Source organism: Myxine glutinosa, chromosome 7 (assembly GCF_964187855.1).
Source record: "Myxine glutinosa chromosome 7, kmMyxGlut1.1, whole genome shotgun sequence".
Taxonomy (NCBI): domain Eukaryota; kingdom Metazoa; phylum Chordata; class Myxini; order Myxiniformes; family Myxinidae; genus Myxine; species Myxine glutinosa.
In genome coordinates, this window is record NC_136267.1 from 12,987,139 (window position 1) to 13,009,832 (window position 22,694).

A 22,694-nucleotide genomic window follows, 5' to 3' on the forward strand; every position below is an offset into this window, starting at 1 on the left:
ACTTTTCGCACTTGTGTTAGTGTTGAAAAACCACTTTTCGCACTTGTGTTGGTGCAGGAAACCACTTTTGCACTTGTATTAGTGTGTAAAAAACACTTTTTCCACTTGTGATAGTGTTGAAAAACCACTTTTCGCACTTGTGTTAGTGTTGAAAAACCACTTTTCGCACTTGTGTTGGTGCAGGAAACCACTTTTGCACTTGTATTATTGTGGAAAAACCACTTTTCGCACTTGTGCTAGTGTTGAAAAACCACTTTTCGCACTTGTGTTAGTGTTGTAAAACCACTTTTCGCACTTGTGTTGGTGCAGGAAACCACTTTTGCACTTGTATTGGTGTGGAAAAAACACTTTTTGCACTTGTGATAGTGTTGAAAAACCACTTTTCGCACTTGTGTTAGTGTTGAAAAACCACTTTTCGCACTTGTGTTGGTGCAGGAAACCATTTTTGCACTTGTATTAGTGTGGAAAAAACACTTTTTGCACTTGTGATAGTGTTGAAAAACCACTTTTCGCACTTGTGTTAGTGTTGAAAAACCACTTTTCGCACTTGTGTTGGTGCAGGAAACCACTTTTGCACTTGTATTAGTGTGGAAAAACCACTTTTCGCACTTGTGTTCGTGTTGAAAAACCACTTTTCGCACTTGTGTTAGTGTTGAAAACCACTTTTCGCACTTGTGTTAGTGTTGAAAAACCACTTTTCGCACTTGTGTTGGGGCAGGAAACCACTTTTGCACTTGTATTAGTGTGGAAAAAACACTTTTCGCACTTGTGTTAGTGTTGAAAAACCACTTTTCGAACTTGTGTTAGTGTTGAAAAACCACTTTTCGCACTTGTGTTGGTGCAGGAAACCACTTTTGCACTTGTATTAGTGTGGAAAAAACACTTTTTGCACTTGTGATAGTGTTGAAAAACCACTTTTCGCACTTGTGTTAGTGTTGAAAAACCACTTTTCGCACTTGTGTTGGTGCAGGAAACCACTTTTGCACTTGTATTAGTGTGGAAAAACCACTTTTCGAACTTGTGTTAGTGTTGAAAAACCACTTTTCGCACTTGTGTTAGTGTGGAAAAAACACTTTTCGCACTTGTGTTAGTGTTGAAAAACTACTTTTCGCACTTGTGTTGGTGTTGAAAAACCACTTTTCGCAATTGTGTTGGTGCAGGAAACCACTTTTGCACTTGTATTAGTGTGTAAAAAACACTTTTTCCACTTGTGATAGTGTTGAAAAACCACTTTTCGCACTTGTGTTAGTGTTGAAAAACCACTTTTCGCACTTGTGTTAGTGTGGAAAACCACTTTTCGCACTTGTGTTAGTGTTGAAAAACCACTTTTCGCACTTGTGTTAGTGTTGAAAAACCACTTTTCGCACTTGTGTTAGTGTTGAAAAACCACATTTCGCACTGGTGATAGTGTTGAAAAACCACTTTTCGCACTTGTATTGGTGCAGGAAACCACTTTTGCACTTGTATTGGTGCAGGAAACAACTTTTGCACTTTTATTAGTGTGGAAAAAGCACTTTTTGCACTTGTGATAGTGTTGAAAAACCACTTTTCGCACTTGTGATAGTGTTGAAAAACCACTTTTTGCACCTGGGTTGGTGCAGGAAACCACTTTTGCACTTGCATTAGTGTGGAAAAACCACTTTTCGCACTTGTGTTAGTGTTGAAAAACCACTTTTCGCACTTGTGTTGGTGCAGGAAACCACTTTTGCACTTGTATTGGTGCAGGAAACCACTTTTGCACTTTTATTAGTGTGGAAAAAGCACTTTTTGCACTTGTGATAGTGTTGAAAAACCACTTTTCGCACTGGTGATAGTGTTGAAAAACCACTTTTTGCACCTGGGTTGGTGCAGGAAACCACTTTTGCACTTGCATTAGTGTGGAAAAACCACTTTTCGCACTTGTGTTAGTGTTGAAAAACCACTTTTCGCACTTGTGTTAGTGTTGAAAAACCACTTTTCACACTTGTGTTAGTGTGGAAAAAACACTTTTCGCACTTGTGTTAGTGTTGAAAAACCACTTTTCGCACTTGTGTTAGTGTTGAAAACCACTTTTCGCACTTGTGTTAGTGTTGAAAAACCACTTTTAGCACTTGTGTTCGTGTTGAAAAACCACTTTTCGCACTTGTGTTAGTGTTGAAAACCACTTTTCGCACTTGTGTTAGTGTTGAAAAACCACTTTTCGCACTTGTGTTGGGGCAGGAAACCACTTTTGCACTTGTATTAGTGTGGAAAAAACACTTTTCGCACTTGTGTTAGTGTTGAAAAACCACTTTTCGCACTTGTGTTGGTGCAGGAAACCACTTTTGCACTTGTATTAGTGTGGAAAAAACACTTTTTGCACTTGTGATAGTGTTGAAAAACCACTTTTCGCACATGTGTTAGTGTTGAAAAACCACTTTTCGCACTTGTGTTGGTGCAGGAAACCACTTTTGCACTTGTATTAGTGTGGAAAAACCACTTTTCGCACTTGTGTTAGTGTTGAAAAACCACTTTTCGCACTTGTGTTAGTGTGGAAAAAACACTTTTCGCACTTGTGTTAGTGTTGAAAAACTACTTTTCGCACTTGTGTTAGTGTTGAAAAACCACTTTTCGCACTTGTGTTGGTGCAGGAAACCACTTTTGCACTTGTATTAGTGTGTAAAAAACACTTTTTCCACTTGTGATAGTGTTGAAAAACCACTTTTCGCACTTGTGTTAGTGTTGAAAAACCACTTTTCACACTTGTGTTGGTGCGGGAAACCACTTTTGCACTTGTATTAGTGTGGAAAATCCACTTTTCGCACTTGTGTTAGTGATGAAAAACCACTTTTCGCACTTGTGTTAGTGTTGAAAAACCACTTTTCACACTTGTATTGGTGCAGGAAACAACTTTTGCACTTGTATTATTGTGGAAAACCACTTTTCGCACTTGTGCTAGTGTTGAAAAACTACTTTTCGCACTTGTGTTAGTGTTGAAAAACCACTTTTCGCACTTGTGTTGGTGCAGGAAACCACTTTTGCACTTGTATTGGTGTGGAAAAAACACTTTTTGCACTTGTGATAGTGTTGAAAAACCACTTTTCGCACTTGTGTTAGTGTTGAAAAACCACTTTTCGCACTTGTGTTGGTGCAGGAAACCATTTTTGCACTTGTATTAGTGTGGAAAAAACACTTTTTGCACTTGTGATAGTGTTGAAAAACCACTTTTCGCACTTGTGTTAGTGTTGAAAAACCACTTTTCGCACTTGTGTTGGTGCAGGAAACCACTTTTGCACTTGTATTAGTGTGGAAAAACCACTTTTCGCACTTGTGTTAGTGTTGAAAAACCACTTTTCGCACTTGTGTTAGTGTTGAAAAACCACTTTTCGCACTTGTGTTGGTGCAGGAAACCACTTTTGCACTTGTATTAGTGTGGAAAAAACACTTTTCGCACTTGTGTTAGTGTTGAAAAACCACTTTTCGCACTTGTGTTAGTGTTGAAAAACTTCTTTTCGCACTTGTGTTGGTGCAGGAAACCACTTTTGCACTTGTATTAGTGTGGAAAAAGCACTTTTTGCACTTGTGATAGTGTTGAAAAACCACTTTTCGCACTTGTGTTAGTGTTGAAAAACCACATTTCGCACTTGTGTTGGTGCAGGAAACCACTTTTGCACTTGTATTAGTGTGGAAAACCACTTTTCGCACTTGTGTTAGTGTTGAAAAACCACTTTTCGCACTTGTGTTAGTGTTGAAAAACCACTTTTTGCACTTGTGATAGTGTTGAAAAACCACTTTTCGCACTGGTGATAGTGTTGAAAAACCACTTTTTGCACCTGGGTTGGTGCAGGAAACCACTTTTGCACTTGCATTAGTGTGGAAAAACCACTTTTCGCACTTGTGTTAGTGTTGAAAAACCACTTTTCGCACTTGTGTTAGTGTTGAAAAACCACTTTTCGCACTTGTGTTAGTGTGGGAAACCCACTTTTCGCACTTGTGTTAGTGTTGAAAAACCACTTTTTGCACTTGTGTTAGTGTTGAAAAACCACTTTTCGCACTTGTGTTAGTGTTGAAAAACCACTTTTCGCACTTGTGTTAGTGTGGAAAACCCACTTTTCGCACTTGCGTTAGTGTTGAAAAACCACTTTTTGCACTTGTGTTAGTGTTGAAAAACCACTTTTTGCACTTGTGTTAGTGTTGAAAAACCACTTTTCGCACTTGTGTTAGTGTTGAAAAACTACTTTTCGCACTTGTGTTGGTGCTGAAAAACCACTTTTCGCACTTGTATTAGTGTGGAAAAACCACTTTTCGCACTTGTGTTAGTGTTGAAAAACCACTTTTCGCACTTGTGTTAGTGTTGAAAAACCACTTTTTGCACTTGTGTTAGTGTTGAAAAACCACTTTTCGCACTTGTGTTAGTGTTGAAAAACCACTTTTCGCACTTGTGTTGGTGCAGGAAACCAGTTTTGCACTTGTATTAGTGTGGAAAAAACACTTTTCGCACTTGTGTTAGTGTTGAAAAACCACTTTTCGCACTTGTGTTGGTGCAGGAAACCACTTTTGCACTTGTATTAGTGTGGAAAAAACACTTTTTGCACTTGTGATAGTGTTGAAAAACCACTTTTCGCACTTGTGTTAGTGTTGAAAAACCACTTTTCGCACTTGTGTTAGTGTTGAAAAACCACTTTTCGCACTTGTGTTGGTGCAGGAAACCACTTTTGCACTTGTATTAGTGTGGAAAAAACACTTTTTGCACTTGTGATCGTGTTGAAAAACCACTTTTCGCACTTGTGTTAGTGTTGAAAAACCACTTTTTGCACTTGTGTTGGTGTTGAAAAACCACTTTTCGCACTTGTGTTAGTGTTGAAAAACCACTTTTCGCACTTGTGTTGGTGCAGGAAACCAGTTTTGCACTTGTATTAGTGTGGAAAAAACACTTTTCGCACTTGTGTTAGTGTTGAAAAACCACTTTTCGCACTTGTGTTGGTGCAGGAAACCACTTTTGCACTTGTATTAGTGTGGAAAAAACACTTTTTGCACTTGTGATAGTGTTGAAAAACCACTTTTCGCACTTGTGTTAGTGTTGAAAAACCACTTTTCGCACTTGTGTTGGTGCAGGAAACCACTTTTGCACTTGTATTAGTGTGGAAAAACCACTTTTCGCACTTGTGTTAGTGTTGAAAAACCACTTTTCGCACTTGTGTTAGTGTGGAAAAAACACTTTTCACACTTGTGTTAGTGTTGAAAAACTACTTTTCACACTTGTGTTAGTGTTGAAAAACCACTTTTCGCACTTGTGTTAGTGTTGAAAAACCACTTTTCGCACTTGTGTTAGTGTGGAAAAAACACTTTTCACACTTGTGTTAGTGTTGAAAAACTACTTTTCGCACTTGTGTTAGTGTTGAAAAACCACTTTTCGCACTTGTGTTAGTGTTGAAAAACCACGTTTCGCACTTGTGTTGGTGCAGGAAACCACTTTTGCACTTGTATTAGTGTGGAAAAACCACTTTTCGCACTTGTGTTCGTGTTGAAAAACCACTTTTCGCACTTGTGTTAGTGTTGAAAACCACTTTTCGCACTTGTGTTAGTGTTGAAAAACCACTTTTCGCACTTGTGTTGGGGCAGGAAACCACTTTTGCACTTGTATTAGTGTGGAAAAAACACTTTTCGCACTTGTGTTAGTGTTGAAAAACCACTTTTCGAACTTGTGTTAGTGTTGAAAAACCACTTTTCGCACTTGTGTTGGTGCAGGAAACCACTTTTGCACTTGTATTAGTGTGGAAAAAACACTTTTTGCACTTGTGATAGTGTTGAAAAACCACTTTTCGCACTTGTGTTAGTGTTGAAAAACCACTTTTCGCACTTGTGTTGGTGCAGGAAACCACTTTTGCACTTGTATTAGTGTGGAAAAACCACTTTTCGCACTTGTGTTAGTGTTGAAAAACCACTTTTCGCACTTGTGTTAGTGTGGAAAAACCACTTTTCGCACTTGTGTTGGGGGCAGGAAACCACTTTTGCACTTGTATTAGTGTGGAAAAAACACTTTTCGCACTTGTGTTAGTGTTGAAAAACCACTTTTCGAACTTGTGTTAGTGTTGAAAAACCACTTTTCGCACTTGTGTTGGTGCAGGAAACCACTTTTGCACTTGTATTAGTGTGGAAAAAACACTTTTTGCACTTGTGATAGTGTTGAAAAACCACTTTTCGCACTTGTGTTAGTGTTGAAAAACCACTTTTCGCACTTGTGTTGGTGCAGGAAACCACTTTTGCACTTGTATCAGTGTGGAAAAACCACTTTTCGCACTTGTGTTAGTGTTGAAAAACCACTTTTTGCACTTGTGTTAGTGTTGTAAAATCACTTTTCGCACTTGTGTTGGTGCAGGAAACCACTTTTGCACTTGTATCAGTGTTGAAAAACCACTTTTCGCACTTGTGTTAGTGTTGAAAAACCACTTTTCGCACTTGTGTTGGTGCAGGAAACCACTTTTGCACTTGTATTAGTGTGGGAAAACCACTTTTCGCACTTGTGTTAGTGTGGAAAAAACACTTTTCGCACTTGTGTTAGTGTTGAAAAACCACTTTTCGCACTTGTGTTAGTGTTCAAAAACCACTTTTCGCACTTGTGTTGGTGCAGGAAACCACTTTTGCACTTGTATTAGTGTGGAAAAACCACTTTTCGCACTTGTGTTCGTGTTGAAAAACCACTTTTCGCACTTGTGTTAGTGTTGAAAACCACTTTTCGCACTTGTGTTAGTGTTGAAAAACCACTTTTCGCACTTGTGTTGGGGCAGGAAACCACTTTTGCACTTGTATTAGTGTGGAAAAACCACTTTTCGCACTTGTGTTCGTGTTGAAAAACCACTTTTCGCACTTGTGTTAGTGTTGAAAAACCACTTTTCGCACTTGTGTTGGTGCAGGAAACCACTTTTGCACTTGTATTAGTGTGGAAAAAACACTTTTTGCACTTGTGATAGTGTTGAAAAACCACTTTTCGCACATGTGTTAGTGTTGAAAAACCACTTTTCGCACTTGTGTTGGTGCAGGAAACCACTTTTGCACTTGTATTAGTGTGGAAAAAACACTTTTCGCACTTGTGTTAGTGTTGAAAAACCACTTTTCGCACTTGTGTTAGTGTTGAAAAACCACTTTTCGCACTTGTGTTGGTGCAGGAAACCACTTTTGCACTTGTATTAGTGTGGAAAAAGCACTTTTTGCACTTGTGATAGTGTTGAAAAACCACTTTTCGCACTTGTGTTAGTGTTGTAAAACCACTTTTCGCACTTGTGTTGGTGCAGGAAACCACTTTTGCACTTGTATCAGTGTGGAAAAACCACTTTTTGCACTTGTATTAGTGTGGAAAAAGCACTTTTTGCACTTGTGATAGTGTTGAAAAACCACTTTTCACACTTGTGTTAGTGTTGAAAAACCACATTTCGCACTTGTGTTGGTGCAGGAAACCACTTTTGCACTTGTATTAGTGTGGAAAACCACTTTTCGCACTTGTGTTAGTGTTGAAAAACCACTTTTCGCACTTGTGTTAGTGTTGAAAAACCACTTTTCGCACTTGTGTTAGTGTTGAAAAACCACATTTCGCACTGGTGATAGTGTTGAAAAACCACTTTTCGCACTTGTATTGGTGCAGGAAACCACTTTTGCACTTGTATTGGTGCAGGAAACAACTTTTGCACTTTTATTAGTGTGGAAAAAGCACTTTTTGCACTTGTGATAGTGTTGAAAAACCACTTTTCGCACTTGTGTTAGTGTTGAAAAACCACTTTTCGCACTTGTGTTGGTGCAGGAAACCACTTTTGCACTTGTATCAGTGTGGAAAAACCACTTTTCGCACTTGTGTTAGTGTTGAAAAACCACTTTTTGCACTTGTGTTAGTGTTGTAAAATCACTTTTCGCACTTGTGTTGGTGCAGGAAACCACTTTTGCACTTGTATCAGTGTTGAAAAACCACTTTTCGCACTTGTGTTAGTGTTGAAAAACCACTTTTCGCACTTGTGTTGGTGCAGGAAACCACTTTTGCACTTGTATTAGTGTGGGAAAACCACTTTTCGCACTTGTGTTAGTGTGGAAAAAACACTTTTCGCACTTGTGTTAGTGTTGAAAAACCACTTTTCGCACTTGTGTTAGTGTTCAAAAACCACTTTTCGCACTTGTGTTGGTGCAGGAAACCACTTTTGCACTTGTATTAGTGTGGAAAAACCACTTTTCGCACTTGTGTTCGTGTTGAAAAACCACTTTTCGCACTTGTGTTAGTGTTGAAAACCACTTTTCGCACTTGTGTTAGTGTTGAAAAACCACTTTTCGCACTTGTGTTGGGGCAGGAAACCACTTTTGCACTTGTATTAGTGTGGAAAAACCACTTTTCGCACTTGTGTTCGTGTTGAAAAACCACTTTTCGCACTTGTGTTAGTGTTGAAAAACCACTTTTCGCACTTGTGTTGGTGCAGGAAACCACTTTTGCACTTGTATTAGTGTGGAAAAAACACTTTTTGCACTTGTGATAGTGTTGAAAAACCACTTTTCGCACATGTGTTAGTGTTGAAAAACCACTTTTCGCACTTGTGTTGGTGCAGGAAACCACTTTTGCACTTGTATTAGTGTGGAAAAAACACTTTTCGCACTTGTGTTAGTGTTGAAAAACCACTTTTCGCACTTGTGTTAGTGTTGAAAAACCACTTTTCGCACTTGTGTTGGTGCAGGAAACCACTTTTGCACTTGTATTAGTGTGGAAAAAGCACTTTTTGCACTTGTGATAGTGTTGAAAAACCACTTTTCGCACTTGTGTTAGTGTTGTAAAACCACTTTTCGCACTTGTGTTGGTGCAGGAAACCACTTTTGCACTTGTATCAGTGTGGAAAAACCACTTTTTGCACTTGTATTAGTGTGGAAAAAGCACTTTTTGCACTTGTGATAGTGTTGAAAAACCACTTTTCACACTTGTGTTAGTGTTGAAAAACCACATTTCGCACTTGTGTTGGTGCAGGAAACCACTTTTGCACTTGTATTAGTGTGGAAAACCACTTTTCGCACTTGTGTTAGTGTTGAAAAACCACTTTTCGCACTTGTGTTAGTGTTGAAAAACCACTTTTCGCACTTGTGTTAGTGTTGAAAAACCACATTTCGCACTGGTGATAGTGTTGAAAAACCACTTTTCGCACTTGTATTGGTGCAGGAAACCACTTTTGCACTTGTATTGGTGCAGGAAACAACTTTTGCACTTTTATTAGTGTGGAAAAAGCACTTTTTGCACTTGTGATAGTGTTGAAAAACCACTTTTCGCACTTGTGATAGTGTTGAAAAACCACTTTTTGCACCTGGGTTGGTGCAGGAAACCACTTTTGCACTTGCATTAGTGTGGAAAAACCACTTTTCGCACTTGTGTTAGTGTTGAAAAACCACTTTTCGCACTGGTGTTGGTGCAGGAAACCAGTTTTGCACTTGTATTAGTGTGGAAAAAACACTTTTCGCACTTGTGTTAGTGTTGAAAAACCACTTTTCGCACTTGTATTGGTGCAGGAAACCACTTTTGCACTTGTATTGGTGCAGGAAACCACTTTTGCACTTTTATTAGTGTGGAAAAAGCACTTTTTGCACTTGTGATAGTGTTGAAAAACCACTTTTCGCACTGGTGATAGTGTTGAAAAACCACTTTTTGCACCTGGGTTGGTGCAGGAAACCACTTTTGCACTTGCATTAGTGTGGAAAAACCACTTTTCCCACTTGTGTTAGTGTTGAAAAACCACTTTTCGCACTTGTGTTAGTGTTGAAAAACCACTTTTCACACTTGTGTTAGTGTGGAAAAACACTTTTCGCACTTGTGTTAGTGTTGAAAAACCACTTTTCGCACTTGTGTTAGTGTTGAAAACCACTTTTCGCACTTGTGTTAGTGTTGAAAAACCACTTTTCGCACTTGTGTTCGTGTTGAAAAACCACTTTTCGCACTTGTGTTGGTGCAGGAAACCACTTTTGCACTTGTATCAGTGTGGAAAAACCACTTTTCGCACTTGTGTTAGTGTTGAAAAACCACTTTTCGCACTTGTGTTAGTGTTGTAAAATCACTTTTCGCACTTGTGTTGGTGCAGGAAACCACTTTTGCACTTGTATCAGTGTTGAAAAACCACTTTTCGCACTTGTGTTAGTGTTGAAAAACCACTTTTCGCACTTGTGTTGGTGCAGGAAACCACTTTTGCACTTGTATTAGTGTGGGAAAACCACTTTTCGCACTTGTGTTAGTGTGGAAAAAACACTTTTCGCACTTGTGTTAGTGTTGAAAAACCACTTTTCGCACTTGTGTTAGTGTTCAAAAACCACTTTTCGCACTTGTGTTGGTGCAGGAAACCACTTTTGCACTTGTATTAGTGTGGAAAAAACACTTTTTGCACTTGTGATAGTGTTGAAAAACCACTTTTCGCACATGTGTTAGTGTTGAAAAACCACTTTTCGCACTTGTGTTGGTGCAGGAAACCACTTTTGCACTTGTATTAGTGTGGAAAAAACACTTTTCGCACTTGTGTTAGTGTTGAAAAACCACTTTTCGCACTTGTGTTAGTGTTGAAAAACCACTTTTCGCACTTGTGTTGGTGCAGGAAACCACTTTTGCACTTGTATTAGTGTGGAAAAAGCACTTTTTGCACTTGTGATAGTGTTGAAAAACCACTTTTCGCACTTGTGTTAGTGTTGTAAAACCACTTTTCGCACTTGTGTTGGTGCAGGAAACCACTTTTGCACTTGTATCAGTGTGGAAAAACCACTTTTTGCACTTGTATTAGTGTGGAAAAAGCACTTTTTGCACTTGTGATAGTGTTGAAAAACCACTTTTCACACTTGTGTTAGTGTTGAAAAACCACATTTCGCACTTGTGTTGGTGCAGGAAACCACTTTTGCACTTGTATTAGTGTGGAAAACCACTTTTCGCACTTGTGTTAGTGTTGAAAAACCACTTTTCGCACTTGTGTTAGTGTTGAAAAACCACTTTTCGCACTTGTGTTAGTGTTGAAAAACCACATTTCGCACTGGTGATAGTGTTGAAAAACCACTTTTCGCACTTGTATTGGTGCAGGAAACCACTTTTGCACTTGTATTGGTGCAGGAAACAACTTTTGCACTTTTATTAGTGTGGAAAAAGCACTTTTCGCACTTGTGATAGTGTTGAAAAACCACTTTTTGCACCTGGGTTGGTGCAGGAAACCACTTTTGCACTTGCATTAGTGTGGAAAAACCACTTTTCGCACTTGTGTTAGTGTTGAAAAACCACTTTTCGCACTTGTGTTGGTGCAGGAAACCAGTTTTGCACTTGTATTAGTGTGGAAAAAACACTTTTCGCACTTGTGTTAGTGTTGAAAAACCACTTTTCGCACTTGTATTGGTGCAGGAAACCACTTTTGCACTTGTATTGGTGCAGGAAACCACTTTTGCACTTTTATTAGTGTGGAAAAAGCACTTTTTGCACTTGTGATAGTGTTGAAAAACCACTTTTCGCACTGGTGATAGTGTTGAAAAACCACTTTTTGCACCTGGGTTGGTGCAGGAAACCACTTTTGCACTTGCATTAGTGTGGAAAAACCACTTTTCGCACTTGTGTTAGTGTTGAAAAACCACTTTTCGCACTTGTGTTAGTGTTGAAAAACCACTTTTCACACTTGTGTTAGTGTGGAAAAACACATTTCGCACTTGTGTTAGTGTTGAAAAACCACTTTTCGCACTTGTGTTAGTGTTGAAAACCACTTTTCGCACTTGTGTTAGTGTTGAAAAACCACTTTTCGCACTTGTGTTCGTGTTGAAAAACCACTTTTCGCACTTGTGTTAGTGTTGAAAACCACTTTTCGCACTTGTGTTAGTGTTGAAAAACCACTTTTCGCACTTGTGTTGGGGCAGGAAACCACTTTTGCACTTGTATTAGTGTGGAAAAAACACTTTTCGCACTTGTGTTAGTGTTGAAAAACCACTTTTCGCACTTGTGTTGGTGCAGGAAACCACTTTTGCACTTGTATTAGTGTGGAAAAAACACTTTTTGCACTTGTGATAGTGTTGAAAAACCACTTTTCGCACTTGTGTTAGTGTTGAAAAACCACTTTTCGCACTTGTGTTGGTGCAGGAAACCACTTTTGCACTTGTATTAGTGTGGAAAAACCACTTTTCGCACTTGTGTTAGTGTTGAAAAACCACTTTTCGCACTTGTGTTAGTGTGGAAAAAACACTTTTCACACTTGTGTTAGTGTTGAAAAACTACTTTTCACACTTGTGTTAGTGTTGAAAAACCACTTTTCGCACTTGTGTTGGTGCAGGAAACCACTTTTGCACTTGTATTAGTGTGTAAAAAACACTTTTTCCACTTGTGATAGTGTTGAAAAACCACTTTTCGCACTTGTGTTAGTGTTGAAAAACCACTTTTCACACTTGTGTTGGTGCAGGAAACCACTTTTGCACTTGTATTAGTGTGGAAAAAACACTTTTTGCACTTGTGATAGTGTTGAAAAACCACTTTTCGCACTTGTGTTAGTGTTGAAAAACCACTTTTCGCACTTGTGTTGGTGCAGGAAACCACTTTTGCACTTGTATTAGTGTGTAAAAAACACTTTTTCCACTTGTGATAGTGTTGAAAAACCACTTTTCGCACTTGTGTTAGTGTTGAAAAACCACTTTTCGCACTTGTGTTGGTGCAGGAAACCATTTTTGCACTTGTATTAGTATGGAAAAAACACTTTTTGCACTTGTGATAGTGTTGAAAAACCACTTTTCGCACTTGTGTTAGTGTTGAAAAACCACTTTTCGCACTTGTGTTGGTGCAGGAAACCACTTTTGCACTTGTATTAGTGTGGAAAAACCACTTTTCACACTTGTGTTAGTGTTGAAAAACCACTTTTCGCACTTGTGTTAGTGTTGAAAAACCACTTTTCGCACTTGTGTTGGTGCAGGAAACCACTTTTGCACTTGTATTATTGTGGAAAAAACACTTTTCGCACTTGTGTTAGTGTTGAAAAACCACTTTTCGCACTTGTGTTAGTGTTGAAAAACTTCTTTTCGCACTTGTGTTGGTGCAGGAAACCACTTTTGCACTTGTATTAGTGTGGAAAAAGCACTTTTTGCACTTGTGATAGTGTTGAAAAACCACTTTTCGCACTTGTGTTAGTGTTGAAAAACCACATTTCGCACTTGTGTTGGTGCAGGAAACCACTTTTGCACTTGTATTAGTGTGGAAAACCACTTTTCGCACTTGTGTTAGTGTTGAAAAACCACTTTTCGCACTTGTGTTAGTGTTGAAAAACCACTTTTTGCACTTGTGATAGTGTTGAAAAACCACTTTTCGCACTGGTGATAGTGTTGAAAAACCACTTTTTGCACCTGGGTTGGTGCAGGAAACCACTTTTGCACTTGCATTAGTGTGGAAAAACCACTTTTCGCACTTGTGTTAGTGTTGAAAAACCACTTTTCGCACTTGTGTTAGTGTTGAAAAACCACTATTCGCACTTGTATTAGTGTGGATAACCACTTTTCGCACTTGTGTTAGTGTTGAAAAACCACTTTTTGCACTTTTATTAGTGTGGAAAAAGCACTTTTTGCACTTGTGATAGTGTTGAAAAACCACTTTTCGCACTGGTGATAGTGTTGAAAAACCACTTTTTGCACCTGGGTTGGTGCAGGAAACCACTTTTGCACTTGCATTAGTGTGGAAAAACCACTTTTCGCACTTGTGTTAGTGTTGAAAAACCACTTTTCGCACTTGTGTTAGTGTTGAAAAACCACTTTTCGCACTTGTGTTAGTGTGGAAAACCCACTTTTCGCACTTGTGTTAGTGTTGAAAAACCACTTTTTGCACTTGTGTTAGTGTTGAAAAACCACTTTTCGCACTTGTGTTAGTGTTGAAAAACCACTTTTCGCACTTGTGTTAGTGTGGAAAACCCACTTTTCGCACTTGTGTTAGTGTTGAAAAACCACTTTTTGCACTTGTGTTAGTGTTGAAAAACCACTTTTCGCACTTGTGTTAGTGTTGAAAAACCACTTTTCGCACTTGTGTTAGTGTTGAAAAACCACTTTTCGCACTTGTGTTAGTGTGGAAAACCCACTTTTCGCACTTGTGTTAGTGTTGAAAAACCACTTTTTGCACTTGTGTTAGTGTTGAAAAACCACTTTTCGCACTTGTGTTAGTGTTGAAAAACCACTTTTCGCACTTGTATTAGTGTTGAAAAACCACTTTTCGCACTTGTATTAGTGTGGAAAAACCACTTTTCGCACTTGTGTTAGTGTTGAAAAACCACTTTTCGCACTTGTGTTATTGTTGAAAAACCACTTTTCGCACTTGTGTTAGTGTTGAAAAACCACTTTTCGCACTTGTGTTAGTGTGGAAAACCCACTTTTCGCACTTGTGTTAGTGTTGAAAAACCACTTTTTGCACTTGTGTTAGTGTTGAAAAACCACTTTTCGCACTTGTGTTTGTGTTGAAAAACTACTTTTCGCACTTGTGTTGGTGCAGGAAACCACTTTTGCACTTGTATTAGTGTGGAAAAAACACTTTTCGCACTTGTGTTAGTGTTGAAAAACCACTTTTCGCACTTGTGTTAGTGTTGAAAAACCACTTTTCGCACTTGTGTTGGTGCAGGAAACCACTTTTGCACTTTTATTAGTGTGGAAAAAGCACTTTTTGCACTTGTGATAGTGTTGAAAAACCACTTTTCGCACTTGTGATAGTGTTGAAAAACCACTTTTTGCACTTGTGTTGGTGCAGGAAACCACTTTTGCACTTGTATTAGTGTGGAAAAAACACTTTTCGCACTTGTGTTAGTGTTGAAAAACCACTTTTCGCACTTGTGTTAGTGTTGAAAAACCACTTTTCGCACTTGTATTGGTGCAGGAAACCACTTTTGCACTTGTATTAGTGTGGAAAAACCACTTTTCGCACTTGTATTAGTGTTGAAAAACCACTTATCGCACCTGTGTTGGTGCAGGAAACCACTTTTGCACTTGTATTAGTGTGGAAAAACCACTTTTCGCACTTGTGTTAGTGTTGAAAAACCACTTTTCGCACTTGTGTTAGTGTTGAAAAACCACTTTTCGCACTTGTGTTGGTGCAGGAAACCACTTTTGCACTTGTATTAGTGTGGAAAAAACCACTTTTCGCACTTGTGTTAGTGTTGAAAAACCACTTTTCGCACTTGTGTTAGTGTTGAAAAACCACTTTTCGCACTTGTGTTAGTGTTGAAAAACTTCTTTTCGCACTTGTGTTGGTGCAGGAAACCACTTTTGCACTTGTATTAGTGTGGAAAAAGCACTTTTTGCACTTGTGATAGTGTTGAAAAACCACTTTTCGCACTTGTGTTAGTGTTGAAAAACCACATTTCGCACTTGTGTTGGTGCAGGAAACCACTTTTGCACTTGTATTAGTGTGGAAAACCACTTTTCGCACTTGTGTTAGTGTTGAAAAACCACTTTTCGCACTTGTGTTAGTGTTGAAAAACCACTTTTTGCACTTGTGATAGTGTTGAAAAACCACTTTTCGCACTGGTGATAGTGTTGAAAAACCACTTTTTGCACCTGGGTTGGTGCAGGAAACCACTTTTGCACTTGCATTAGTGTGGAAAAACCACTTTTCGCACTTGTGTTAGTGTTGAAAAACCACTTTTCGCACTTGTGTTAGTGTTGAAAAACCACTATTCGCACTTGTATTAGTGTGGAAAACCACTTTTCGCACTTGTGTTAGTGTTGAAAAACCACTTTTTGCACTTTTATTAGTGTGGAAAAAGCACTTTTTGCACTTGTGATAGTGTTGAAAAACCACTTTTCGCACTGGTGATAGTGTTGAAAAACCACTTTTTGCACCTGGGTTGGTGCAGGAAACCACTTTTGCACTTGCATTAGTGTGGAAAAACCACTTTTCGCACTTGTGTTAGTGTTGAAAAACCACTTTTCGCACTTGTGTTAGTGTTGAAAAACCACTTTTCGCACTTGTGTTAGTGTGGAAAACCCACTTTTCGCACTTGTGTTAGTGTTGAAAAACCACTTTTTGCACTTGTGTTAGTGTTGAAAAACCACTTTTCGCACTTGTGTTAGTGTTGAAAAACCACTTTTCGCACTTGTGTTAGTGTGGAAAACCCACTTTTCGCACTTGTGTTAGTGTTGAAAAACCACTTTTTGCACTTGTGTTAGTGTTGAAAAACCACTTTTCGCACTTGTGTTAGTGTTGAAAAACCACTTTTCGCACTTGTGTTAGTGTTGAAAAACCACTTTTCGCACTTGTGTTAGTGTGGAAAACCCACTTTTCGCACTTGTGTTAGTGTTGAAAAACCACTTTTTGCACTTGTGTTAGTGTTGAAAAACCACTTTTCGCACTTGTGTTAGTGTTGAAAAACCACTTTTCGCACTTGTATTAGTGTTGAAAAACCACTTTTCGCACTTGTATTAGTGTGGAAAAACCACTTTTCGCACTTGTGTTAGTGTTGAAAAACCACTTTTCGCACTTGTGTTAGTGTTGAAAAACCACTTTTCGCACTTGTGTTAGTGTTGAAAAACCACTTTTCGCACTTGTGTTAGTGTGGAAAACCCACTTTTCGCACTTGTGTTAGTGTTGAAAAACCACTTTTTGCACTTGTGTTAGTGTTGAAAAACCACTTTTCGCACTTGTGTTTGTGTTGAAAAACTACTTTTCGCACTTGTGTTGGTGCAGGAAACCACTTTTGCACTTGTATTAGTGTGGAAAAAACACTTTTCGCACTTGTGTTAGTGTTGAAAAACCACTTTTCGCACTTGTGTTAGTGTTGAAAAACCACTTTTCGCACTTGTGTTGGTGCAGGAAACCACTTTTGCACTTTTATTAGTGTGGAAAAAGCACTTTTTGCACTTGTGATAGTGTTGAAAAACCACTTTTCGCACTTGTGATAGTGTTGAAAAACCACTTTTTGCACTTGTGTTGGTGCAGGAAACCACTTTTGCACTTGTATTAGTGTGGAAAAAACACTTTTCGCACTTGTGTTAGTGTTGAAAAACCACTTTTCGCACTTGTGTTAGTGTTGAAAAACCACTTTTCGCACTTGTATTGGTGCAGAAAACCACTTTTGCACTTGTATTAGTGTGGAAAAACCACTTTTCGCACTTGTATTAGTGTTGAAAAACCACTTATCGCACCTGTGTTGGTGCAGGAAACCACTTTTGCACTTGTATTAGTGTGGAAAAACCACTTTTCGCACTTGTGTTAGTGTTGAAAAACCACTTTTCGCACTTGTGTTAGTGTTGAAAAACCACTTTTCGCACTTGTGTTGGTGCAGGAAACCACTTTTGCACTTGTATTAGTGTGGAAAAAACCACTTTTCGCACTTGTGTTAGTGTTGAAAAACCACTTTTCGCACTTGTGTTAGTGTTGAAAAACCACTTTTCGCACTTGTGTTGGTGCAGGAAACCAGTTTTGCACTTGTATTAGTGTGGAAAAAACACTTTTCGCACTTGTGTTAATGTTGAAAAACCACTTTTCGCACTTGTGTTGGTGCAGGAAACCACTTTTGCACTTGTATTAGTGCGGAAAAAACACTTTTTGCACTTGTGATAGTGTTGAAAAACCACTTTTCGCACTTGTGTTAGTGTTGAAAAACCACTTTTCGCACTTGTGTTAGTGTTGAAAAACCACTTTTCGCACTTGTGTTGGTGCAGGAATCCACTTTTGCACTTGTATTAGTGTGGAAAAAACACTTTTTGCACTTGTGATCGTGTTGAAAAACCACTTTTCGCACTTGTGTTAGTGTTGAAAAACCACTTTTCGCACTTGTGTTGGTTCAGGAAACCACTTTTGCACTTGTATTAGTGTGGCAAAACCACTTTTTGCACTTGTGTTAGCGTTGAAAAACCACTTTTCACACTTGTGTTAGTAGTGTAATAATGTTGCTTCTGGGACACCTCCGTTTAACATGGGAAATCCCTATCTAATGTCATTTACCCCCTTGTCTTTTTCAAAAATCATAAACACCTCTATTTCTCCCACCCTCATCTTTATGAACCTTTTGTCTGTAGTACCTATCCTTAATGTTGTTCATTAGACCACTCAAACACTACAAATATTTGTTTTCTCTTATAGACCTATCATCCTTCTTCTACATATCATCTGGCAGATTAATCTTTGACCCATTCACTTCCATATTGCCCCTAAACACCTCTATTTCTCTCACCCTGTTCTTTACGAACCTTTTAACCTTTTGACATGTTATCCTTATTCATTAGACCACTTAAACACCTGTGATCCTTCTGACCTTATGGACCTTTTAACCTTTTACTCTTAATATCATCTGGTGAATATAACCCACTCAAACAACGACCCTACAAATATTTGTTTATGCGTGGGAAATAATTTAATTCTCTTGCCACTCTCTTCACCATCTAATATATTAACAAAAAAGATGATTGAGTTTGGTTCTTTATTAAGATATTTTAACTGAGCTAAGATAAAATGGTAAACCTCCCTCAATGTTCTTGTTTGAGCACCTCCAGTGCCACATACCATTTTTAAATTAAAGTATATATTTTCCTGACAACCATCAAAGTTTTCCGTCCACTCAAAAATATTTCCATCTTTTTTACCCAATTCACCGGTATTTAAATTAATTCGCTTATTTGTTTTGTGAATTTTTTTACCAGTTGCCTTTTCAATTATACCTATTTGATATTTTTCACATTCATTATGTTTTCCATTTATATACCAAGGTTGATTACACCTCCACTCTTTAGTCTGGTTGATACTTGGTTCTATCATTTATATAATAGTAAAAAAGGCGGCGGTAGCCCGTTAAAATCCCCAACCCCCCCTTTTTAACTTATCACTTATATATATCTTATCACTTATGTATATCTTATCACTTATATATATCTTATCACTTATATATATCTTATCACTTATATATATCTTATCACTTATATACTTATATAACCATAAGGGAGACTATCAATTCCATTTTCTAAAATAAACCTCTTATCATCAAAAGCCCCCAATGCTTTCTTATTCACCTCTTCTGAATATAATTGATGTTTATAACTTCTTATTCCATTAATCTTTCTAAACTCTTCTTTCTTTGTTGTTAAACAGTTATAATAATCCTTAAAGTTTATTGTTTCTTTAATGACATTTTTCTTTACACCTTTTAATTTCTTATCAGTTTTTTCAACGTTATTCACAATGTATTTATAAGCATAAGCCTTAGACCTCAATCCCACAAATTCACTCATGACATTTCCTCCTAATTCATCCTTGAACTTTCCAATCACCTTTTTATTTTTAGAAGAGAACAACTCACTCTCTGGACTGTAATTACTCGTGTCATAGATATTAATGTCTCTTTTCATGTCTGAATAAACATCGTTGGTATTAATTTTCAAAATAAAACTATCTGTATCCATATAAAGTAGATTAACATCATTTTGATATTTCTTCCTCAAGTTATTATAAAAGTAATCATACATTAATGACTTTGATAAATCAAGAATTGTTGTCCCAATATAAATAGGTTTGTTCATTTCAATACTCTCTTTAATCAAATGGATCGCACAAAAGTTCTCAGTAAAGACCTCAGCTCGAGTAAAACTCGGTCTATTAATTAATTTTGATGCTTGTTCCCAAGATGTTGATAATCTGATATTTTGTCTTTTCCTCACATTCTCCATAGTCTTACCAAAGACCGCATTATTCATCAATTTATAAAAGTCTTTCTCAAAATCTGTTTTTGACTCTGTTCTTCTTTGTGTATTAAAATCAATGTACCCCTTTAACCAATGACTTTGATTGAACTTTAGAACCCTATGGATCTTCTCTACTCTTAGACCTTTTGATAAATATTGTCGCAAATTTCTTTGGTGTAGAACATAATTTTTCTTGTTATATAATGTAGTAAGTAATTTTTCTGTTGATTCACCTATATCAAACGATCGTTGATAATCACTCAACCATTCTTTCTTTGGACTTTCTTTCTCACAAGCAAATGGGAGATCTTTGTGTAGGTTATGGAGTTCCTCTGGATATTTTAAATCAATTTCAAAATAATAACCAACTTTTTCTTCATCCAATTCTTTTTGTGTAGAGATACATACATCTTGTAAAACGTTTTTGTAGTCTTTTTCCTTTACCCATCTAAGTTTTCCATAAGGAAGAGCCTGAGACATTGCCCAGCCATACAGGTTGTTTGCGTCATAGTACATCAAGTAAGAACTCTCTTTCGTTGGATCATAATTTGGAAGATATTTGTTATTTGCTTTTGCGTATCTACTCGAGCAGACTTGTGAAATTCCACCTCTTTTTGCCTTTTCAATCATCAAAAGCATATCAACATCGGTTATCAAATCCAAACCTTGTTTTGTCATTTTCAACATCGCACTCCAGGCCAATCCAGGTGCTGTGTAGTAGTGAGCAGGATCCAATCCATATCCAGTGCGACAAACAGATCTAAAGGCTTCAAATACATCGGCCAATAAAAGCACATCAGTTTTGAGATACAAATCGTGATACTCGCCAAGATTCTTGATGTTATATTTTTCCCAAACATTTTGTGCGTGTACATAATCTTTATCAGATATATTACTGTTGTTTAATTTGTTATAGAAATTTTCTTTTGAAGGAAGTTGTGTTTCATTGAATCTCTCAAATGAGTCCATATAGTCATAGGGGTAAATTCCCTTTTGTGTTAGAAAATCTTTATCTAAAAAATACTCTGAAAGACATGGAAACTCTTTTAGATTTTGAACCAAGTTAACCAATGGACTTGCCATGAATTTAAATGTATCAAGAAATCTGATATGAGTAATAGGAGATGTGTGAATTGTTTTTGTGAATGAAATGTATTTCTGATCCGTGTTTGGAATTGCTGAGATACTTCCAGAAGTCTTTGAGAGTTCCTTGATAAATAGATGTGTATCATAATGAGCGTTGTTATGAAGAAAGACAGGAATGAAAGAGGGGAGTTGATAATTAATATTACAACTTTGATGAGCCAGACCTCTATATTTACCAGTGAGATGACAATGGTCTCTAACCTTTAGACCTTTACCAATTTTCTCCTCACAAATATGACAGACATTGTTTTTTATAAATTCCCTTTTTTCTTTACTTGTTAAGGACATTGGTTTATTGGTTTCTCTCATTATCTTGGTTAATCGAACACAGTCTTTTTCTAGTCGTTTCACAAACTCCTCTGGGGTATTTGAGCCTCTATACATCTCTAACTTGTTATATTTATCACCAACGGATGATTTGATATAATAACAAAAACCACAAGGAGTATGTTTTTGATATTTATTTGTGTATGATTCTTTTGGATCTGGAGAAGCAGTATCAATTTTTTCTAAAATACTTTCAAAATCAGCATATATAACAAATGGATGTTTGATCTTTTTATTTTCATCTTTGAATGTGATCTTTGAGCCTTCTTTAGGCATATTGATTACCGTTGATTTATGTTCGCCACAATAATTTGAATGTTTATCTAATCTTTCTTGTGAATTGAAGAAGTTAAGACAACGCAAACAAATATATATTTTATTTGTTCTCTTACAGACTTGTGGTTTTATTAATTTAGCAATATCTTTGATGTATGTATAATGTGAATTTTCGTCTGAATTAAAATATAGAAGATTAATATGAGTTTGTTTACAATTGTCAGAAAGCTTTAAAACCTGAATGTTGTTTGTTTCTGTTAGACCATAAACATTAACTGATAAATTATTCATCTTTTCAAATTTAGGAATATCATTTAAAGTCATCGGAAACTTTAGATCTTTCGTATTTAATGTATTCTCATATTTTTTATAATGAGATACTCTTTCATCATGAAAATGTGGAGGATGTAAGTGTGCTAAAATAGACCAGAGAAAACATTTATTGTCTTTATTTTTGATATTGATAACTGCTTTTCTATTTTTGATAACACTGGGTAAATCAATGTAAGAAGAAGCTTTTAGAGGATCTGATTTAAGAATATGAATGTCTATGTAAATAATTTTTCCTATATTGAATCCACTTCCTACGATTGAATTATCCACATCTTGCTCTTGTTTAATAAGTTCATCATAGACTCCTGATGTTTTAAAATCTTGATATGAAGATATAAAGTGTGGCTCAGTTCTCATGTATGGTGCATCTATAACTCCTTCATCCTTTGTCATTTCTAATTTTACTCCCATATAAAATTTAAGTGGTTTCATTTCCTTTAGTGTTTTTTCAATCAACGTTTGAACAGCAGGTTTAACTATTTCTACAGCATCAACTATAGACTCTGGTTCAGGAGGTTTGAAGTTAAAGACTCTTATTTTAATATGTCCTTTGAATGCACCATCAGAGTTTTTAATAGTAAACAATTTTGACAAGTGTTTGTTAGTTTTAAGATGGGCTTTAAACCCCTTCTTGAGGATGGTTGTTTTACAGACCTTACAATGTTTTGTTTTAGGTGGAAGAGGGGAAAGTTTGTTAAGAATGTTGTATGTATGTTTTGCGGTGAGAATATGTTGTTTATAATATTTTACTTCCTTCTCGCAAGTATCACAATAAACCATATTTATAGCGTGAGAAAACGTGGTGTTTTATATATATCACTGTGCTTAAAATAAAACACTTTTGAGCTTTACAGCTCCGTTTTATATATATCACTGTGCTTAAACTAAAACACTTTTTCACTCAGAATCATCTAAGTCATAACTATCACATGAATACTCAGAATCATACTCAGAGTCATCAATAAAGCTACTCTCATAACTATCATTTGAGCACAAAC

At 37.2% G+C, this 22,694-nt stretch overlaps 1 protein-coding gene across 1 annotated transcript in view; it reads right to left on the minus strand.

Moving 5' to 3' along the window:
- Positions 1-22,694, minus strand: part of LOC144893041 (uncharacterized) — a 100,932-nt gene that overhangs the window by 67,443 nt on the left and 10,795 nt on the right. The window lies entirely within an intron of this gene.